This window comes from Strix uralensis, unplaced genomic scaffold (assembly GCF_047716275.1).
Source record: "Strix uralensis isolate ZFMK-TIS-50842 unplaced genomic scaffold, bStrUra1 scaffold_64, whole genome shotgun sequence".
Classification (NCBI taxonomy): Eukaryota; Metazoa; Chordata; class Aves; order Strigiformes; family Strigidae; genus Strix; species Strix uralensis.
The window spans coordinates 943,935-951,425 of NW_027436722.1; positions in this window are offsets into that span (position 1 = coordinate 943,935).

A 7,491-nucleotide genomic window follows, 5' to 3' on the forward strand; every position below is an offset into this window, starting at 1 on the left:
CGACATATGCTGGCCCATTGTCTGTCTTTATAGTATTCGGGACTCCCATTATTGCAAAACAACATGTTAAGTGTCTGATTACCTGTATGGCCTTTTCCCCACTCTGTGCAGAGGCCCATATATATTTGCTATAAGTATCTATAGTAACATGTACATATTTAAGTCTACCAAAACTTTGTATGTGAGTCACATCCATTTGCCATACTTCATTAGATTTCGTCCCTCTAGGATTGACTCCTATTCCAATACCAACCCCCTTTATTGTGAAAACTACAAACAGGGCATGTTTTTACTATGGCCGTTGCCTCCGCCATTGTGATGCCAAATTGTGTTTTTAGCCCTTTTGCATTCTGGTGGAATATGTCATGTGCTTCTTTTGCCAATTTGTCTTTCGGCATGGGAACATGTATAACAGTGGATACCAATTTGTCCGCTCGAGCATTACCTTCCCCAAGTCCTATATCCCATTTATGACTCCTAACATGAATTACAGCATACGGTTGTTCCCTTATTTTTATGGCCCTCTGTAATTGTAAGAACAACTCATAGAGACGCTTATTTTGTACTTCCCTGACTTCTGCATCTTCTATCCTTGCTACTATTCCTGCTACATACATAGAATCAGTTACAATATTCAATGGTTCATTAAACTTAACCATCGCCCAAACTACTGCCAACAGTTCCAAAGTTTGTAGTGTGTCTTGTGCTGTGGCTTTTAATATCTCGTGTTTCCATGTATTATCTTCCTGCCACGTTATAGCTGCTGTCTGAGATTTCTTTCCTGCATCTGTATAAACTGTGATGGCATTCGGAATCGGCGCCTGTTGTCTTTTTGGCTGTTCAATCCAATGTAATTGTCCTAACCATCTCAAAGGTTCCATAGATAATTGATCAGTTGACAACATCATTGGCCCATTTAACATGGCTTCCTGCAATGCTGTGCTATTTGCCAGGTACCACTGCATGGTTTCCTTCTGCATTGGACAGTATATGAATTGAGGTTCTCTTCCACTTATTTGAATAACTCGCACACGACCTTTCTTTACTAAATTTGCTAGTGCCTCAATTTTTTGAAGTAGAGATTTTGATTGTTGTAATGCTGGCGTGATCCATTCTAGCACCCATGTCTCCCCCGTTTTCTTTTTAGACTGCATAATAGCTCCGAGCAAATGCTGTGAACCCATCCACACAAGTATGTCCAGGGGGAGCTCAGCGTCTCTCCGACGCACTTGTCCAGAAGTAATACGATCCATAATTTGTTGTAACACTCGCTTCTGGTCTGCTGATAAAGACACCACCTGTGCAGGATCATTTCCTTTTAACAGTGGTCGTAATTGTTGTAAAAGCTCGTTTGGGATGCCCACTATAGGTTTTAGCCATTGTAAATCTCCTAATAGCTTTTGAGCATCATGCAGTGTTGAAATTTCAGGATTAATTGTCAATTTTTGTGGTGTCACTATTTGTTTCATCAAAGAAAATCCCAAATACTTCCATGGAGCTGTTTTTTGTATCTTTTCTGGTGCAATTACCAATCTTTGCTTTGCAAGGGTGTTTACAATTTCTTTTATCTGTGCTTCTGTAAATGGTTCTTTTTGTGCAAATAATATATCATCCATATAGTGATAAATTATAACATTAGTCCATTTTTGACGTAATGGTTGTAAGGCTGCATCTACAAAAATCTGACATAAAGTTGGACTATTTCTCATTCCTTGCGGTAAAACTGTCCATTCAAACCGTTGATCTGGCCCTTCTCTATTTATTGCCGGTAAAGTGAAAGCAAATCGGCGCATGTCCTTTTCATGAAGCGGAATCGTAAAGAAACAATCTTTTAAGTCCACAATCAATATAGGCCATTCATAAGGTAACATAGCTGGATTCGGCATACCTGGTTGTAAAGCCCCCATTGGTTCCATTTGTTTGTTTACTTCCCTAAGGTCATGCAAAAGTCGATATTTGCCTGATTTCTTCTTTATGACAAATATCGGAGTATTCCAAGGACTAGTAGATAATCTTAAATGTCCTTGCTGATATTGTTCTTGTACTAGCAAGTGTGCTTGCTCAAGACTTTCTCTTTTTAGTGGCCACTGCTTTACCCATATTGGATTGTCAGATGTCCAAGTTATAGGGATCGGGAAAGTCCAAGCAATGGCCATTAGGATAAATGGTGATCGTTTGTCAAAACTATTCCCATTTGTGGTAACACATCTCTTCCAATTAAGCAATTTACCCCTGGAGGTAATTGCACTACAGCAAGCACCGCTGTGACTGTTTGTCCTTCAATTGTTAATTGTAGGGGCGGCGTTCGATTAGCTAAAGTTAAACCACCCACGCCAGTGATGGTAGTGGTATGCTCTTGTAACGGCCAACCTTGTGGCCAAGAAGAAGGCGACAGTATGCTGGAATCTGCGCCTGTATCTAACAACCCTTCCACAGTTATTGCGTTACCTTGAAATGACAGGTGAACAGTCTTCCTGGGTCTCGTACTCAGATTCAGTGTTAGCAGGGTCAGGCTTCCTGTGGATCCGAAGCCTTTATTTCCGCGACTCTCCTCAGTTATTGGTCGTATTGTTTGAGTCACTTGTGGCAGGGGCACCAGCTGTGCAATCCGTTGTCCCTGTGCAATCTTTACTGGTGGATTCAGTGTATATGCCATAATATAGATTTCACCTTCATAATCTGCATCAATAACTCCCGGTAAAACAAATAGTCCACATTGTGATGCCGATGATCTTCCTAATAATAAAGCTCCCATGGCTCTCCCATTAATAATGATAGGTCCTCGTACGTTCGTAGATATTGTTTGAGGATTATTTGTTAACAGGGTAACATCTACTGCTGCTGCCAGGTCCAACCCGAGACTTCCCCGGGTGGCGGGTTGAAGGACTGCGCTGCGGCTGCAATTTTGGTCGTTGCGCGGCGGCCGGCGAACGCGCTCCGTGTGGAGTTTCCCGACCGTCTGCAGCAAGCCCCCTCATTATGGGAGTTGGATCGGCAAGTTTGACACCATACATTTCTGGCTGTACAACTCTTTCGTACATGCCCTGGAGCTCCACATCGGTAACACCGCAGCTGCCCCTTTTTAGGTGTTTGCACTTTAACTGCTGTTGCTGCTGAAGTCTGGAGAGGCGCAAGGGCTGCCATAACCTGACTTTGAGTAGCCTGAGCCTGTTCTTTCATTCCTTCCCCTAATTTCTTTATTGCCTCTACAAGAAAAGCCTGAGGTCCAGTAGGTATCGATGACGCTTTTTCAAGTGCCTCCTCTACAGTCCAATGTGCCCTTAATGTATTCAATAAACTCTTTGTAGCAGGATTGCCATTTTGTGAAATACACTGTTTTAAGAGAGCACCCTGCATGTAGAGAGGTACTCTTGCTCTTTCAATTGCATTTACCAACTTATCTACAAAACTGCCCAAAGTCTCTTCTCTCCCTTGCTTAATTCCCATATACATTGGAACTCCGCCTGGCTCTTTCACTTGCTCTATAGCTTCTCTCACTAACCTCATTGCCTCTCTCACTTTATCCGGACCGAGCAGTGCTTGAGCTTCTACTCTAGCATAAGGTCCTAACCCCATTAATTCATCCATTGTAATCCCTTGTAATGGATCTCCTGCTTGCCGCTGTACCGCTATCGATTCTAACACTCTCGCTTGCCAATGCGCATTAAACAACAACAACTGACTAGGAGAGAAAATTAACTTTGCTATACCCCGACAATCTGCAGGCAAAAGAAGTTGAGTGCTCCAGAGATAATCTAACATTTGACGAACCGGTTCACCAGTAACACCATAAGAACTCACTGTAGAGCGCAATTGTGATAAAAGCTTCCAATCTAATGCCGTAACAGTAGCATTTAGTCCACCAGCTGGGTTCGGCTGAAACTGAACTGGAAAAGCCATTGCTGTCGCCATCTGAGTCATCTCCTCATCCCCTTTTTCTAACCCCTCTCGCGCCAATGCATTCCAAGCCCGACACCTCTCTTTAGCGATCTCTATCCCCAGCCCATCTTCTGAGCCAGGAGTAGAATTCTCGCTTTCCGGCGTCACAGTCTGGCTGGACGCGTCAGGGCTACTCAGGGCAGAAGCGGGGGGAGCGGTAGGGAGAACTCGTTCTGAGCTTTCCTGTCCCGTCTCTTCGGAACGTAAAGGTGGTAAAACAAGCTCACGAAACGTAGGCGGTAATGGCCACCTAGTTTCCTCCTCCCCATATCTGGTGTTTTTCTCTTTTGCCGCAATTGCGCTCTGTGCAGCTCTTTTTTCAGCCTGATACCTGAGCAATTCATTATGAACCACCCTCCATAACTTTCCCAACTTTTTTGCTGTCTTATCATCATTCAATGTTAATTCCCATAACTTATCTCCAAATTTTCGCCATTCCGATAACTCATGAACTGCATGTGGATTAATAAAACAACCTTGCTCTACCCCATAAGCTAAAAGCCCCTGAAGATCCTTTTTTACATCTATTCCCTCAACCCGGCGTTGTGTCAGCCAGGATGCAAATAAATCATATGCTGCTTGCCTGTCCATACCTGAATTTTTCCGTTGCAGCCTTTCCAGGTCTCGGCAGCACGTATCAGCAGGGCTCACCTCTTATGACACCCTGGGCGCGGGCCTTTTTAGTCGCCTTTGGCCGTCCTCGCTGCTTAAGGACCTGAACAACCTTCTCTGGTCTTTATCCTTCGTGGTGCCTTATACGTCCTTTGGCACGTATCACGTCAGGGTCACCATTTGTTGAAAGAACGCAGAGGGAGCCCAGCCATCATTTAATGCACAAAGGCTCAACTTTATTAGTACTCACACTTCTTTTATATCCACAATAATTAGTTCATACATATTGCAAAAAGCAAGCTCCTTATAGGTTGCTAAGGTTAGATACATTGGTTGCTAAGGTTAAATACCAATCCCACCCCTTATGATTTCTGCAAGGCCTTCTACATAGTCTTGCTTCTGTTCTTTGTTCTTCTTTGATACTTTTCGGTATTTTCCCATCACGTCGCCGTTGTCAGCAGTTCCTCGGTGCTGTGCCCTTTCTCACGTAGCCAGTTGTTAGCAAACTGCTCCACACTGACCTGCTGCCCAATGTGACATAGCCCCCATAGTGACATGGCCACCACTGACCTCCTGCCCACTGTGACATGGCCCCCATAGTGACATGGCCACCACTGACCCGCTGCACACTGTGACATGGCCCCCATAGTGACATGGCCACAACTGACCTGCTGCCCACTGGGACATGGCCCCCATAGTGACATGGCCACCACTCACCTGCTGCACACTGTGACATAGCCCCCACAGTGACATGGCAACCTGTGGCCTGTTGCTCACTGTGACATGGCCATCACTGACCTGCTGCACAATGTGACATGGCCCCACAGTGACATGGCCAACACTGAGCCGCTGACCACTGTGACATGGCCCCATAGAGATTTGGCCACCACTGACCTGCTGCCCAATGTGACTTAGCCCCCATAGTGACATGGCCACCACTGACCCGCTGACCACTGTGACATAGCCCCACAGTGACATGGCCGCCACTGACCTGCTACCCGCTGTGACATGGCCCCCATAGTGACCTGGCCACCACTGACATGCTGCCCACTGTGAGATGGCCCCCATAGTTACATGGGCACCACTGACATGCTGCCCACTATGACATAGACCCCACAGTGACATGGCAACCTGTGGCCTGTTACTCACTGTGACATTGCCATCACTGACCTGCTGCACACTGTGACATGGCCCAACAGTGACGTGTCCACTACTGACCTGCTGCCCTCTGTTACATGGCCCCCATAGTGACATGGCCACCACTGACCACTGCCCACTGTGACATAGCCCCCATAGTGACATTGCAACCAGTGGCCTGTTACTCACTGTGACATTGCCATCACTGACCTGCTGCACACTGTGATATGGCCCAAGAGTGACGTGGCCACTACTGACCTGCTGCCCACTGTGACATGGCCCCCATAGTGACATGGCAACCAGTGGCCTGTTGCTCACTGTGACATGGCCACCACTGACCTGCTACCCACTGTGACATGGCCCCCATAGTGACATGGCCACCACTGACCTGCTGCCCACTGTGACATAGCCCCCACAGTGACATGGCAACCAGTGGCCTGTTTCTCACTGTGACATAGCCACCACTGACCTGCTGCACACTGTGACATGACCTCACAGTGACATGGCCACCACTGACCTGCTGCCCACTGTGACATGGCCCCCATAGTGACATGGCCACCAGTGACCTGCTGCCCACTGTGACATAGACCCCACAGTGACATGGCAACCAGTGGCCTGTTACTCACTGTGACATGGCCATCACCGACCTGCTGCACACTGTGACATGGCCCCACAGTGACGTGGCCACCACTGACCTGCTGCCCACTGTGACATGGCCACCATAGTGACATGGCCACCACTGACATGCTGCCCACTGTGACATGGCCCCCATAGTGACATGGCCACCACTGACCTGCTGCCCACTGTGACATAGCCCCCACAGTGACATGGCAACCAGTGGCCTGTTGCTCACTGTGACATTGCTACCACTGACCTGCTGCACACTGTGACATGACCTCACAGTGACATGGCCACCATTGACCTGCTGCCCATTGTGACATGGCCCCCATAGTGACATGGCCAAAACTGACCTGCTGCCCACTGTGATATAGCCCCCACAGTGACATGGCAACCAGTGGCCTGTTACTCACTGTGACATGGCCATCACTGACCTGCTGCACACCGTGACATGGCCCCACAGTGACGTGGCCACTACTGACCTGCTGCTCAATGTGACATGGCCCCCATAGTGACATGGCCACCACTGCCCTGCTGCCCACTGTGACATGGCCCCCATAGTGACATGGCCACCACTGACCTGCTGCCCACTGTGACATAGCCCCCACAGTGACATGGCAACCAGTGGCCTGTTGCTCACTGTGACATGGCCATCACTGACCTGCTGAACACTGTGACACGGCCCCACAGTGACGTGGCCACTACTGACCTGCTGCCACTGTGACATGGCCCCCATAGTGACATGGCCACCACTGACCTGCTGCCCAGTGTGACATAGTCCCTATAGTGACATGGCCACCACTGACTGCTGCCCACTGTGACATGGCCCCCATTGTGACATGGCCACCACTGACCTCCTGCCCACTGTGACATGGCCCCCATAGTGACATGGCCACCACTGACCTCCTGCCCACTGTGACATGGCCCCCATAGTGACATGGCCACAACTGACCTGCTGCCCACTGTGACATGGCCCCCATCGTGACATGGCAACCTGTGGCCTGTTGCTCACAGTGACGTGGCCTCTACTGACCTGCTGCCCACTGTGACATGGTCCCCATAGTGACATGGCCACCACTGACCTGCTGCCCACTGTGACATGGCCCCCATAGTGACATGGCCACCACTGACCTGCTGCCCACTGTGACATAGAAACCAGAGTGACATGGCAACCAGTGGCCTATT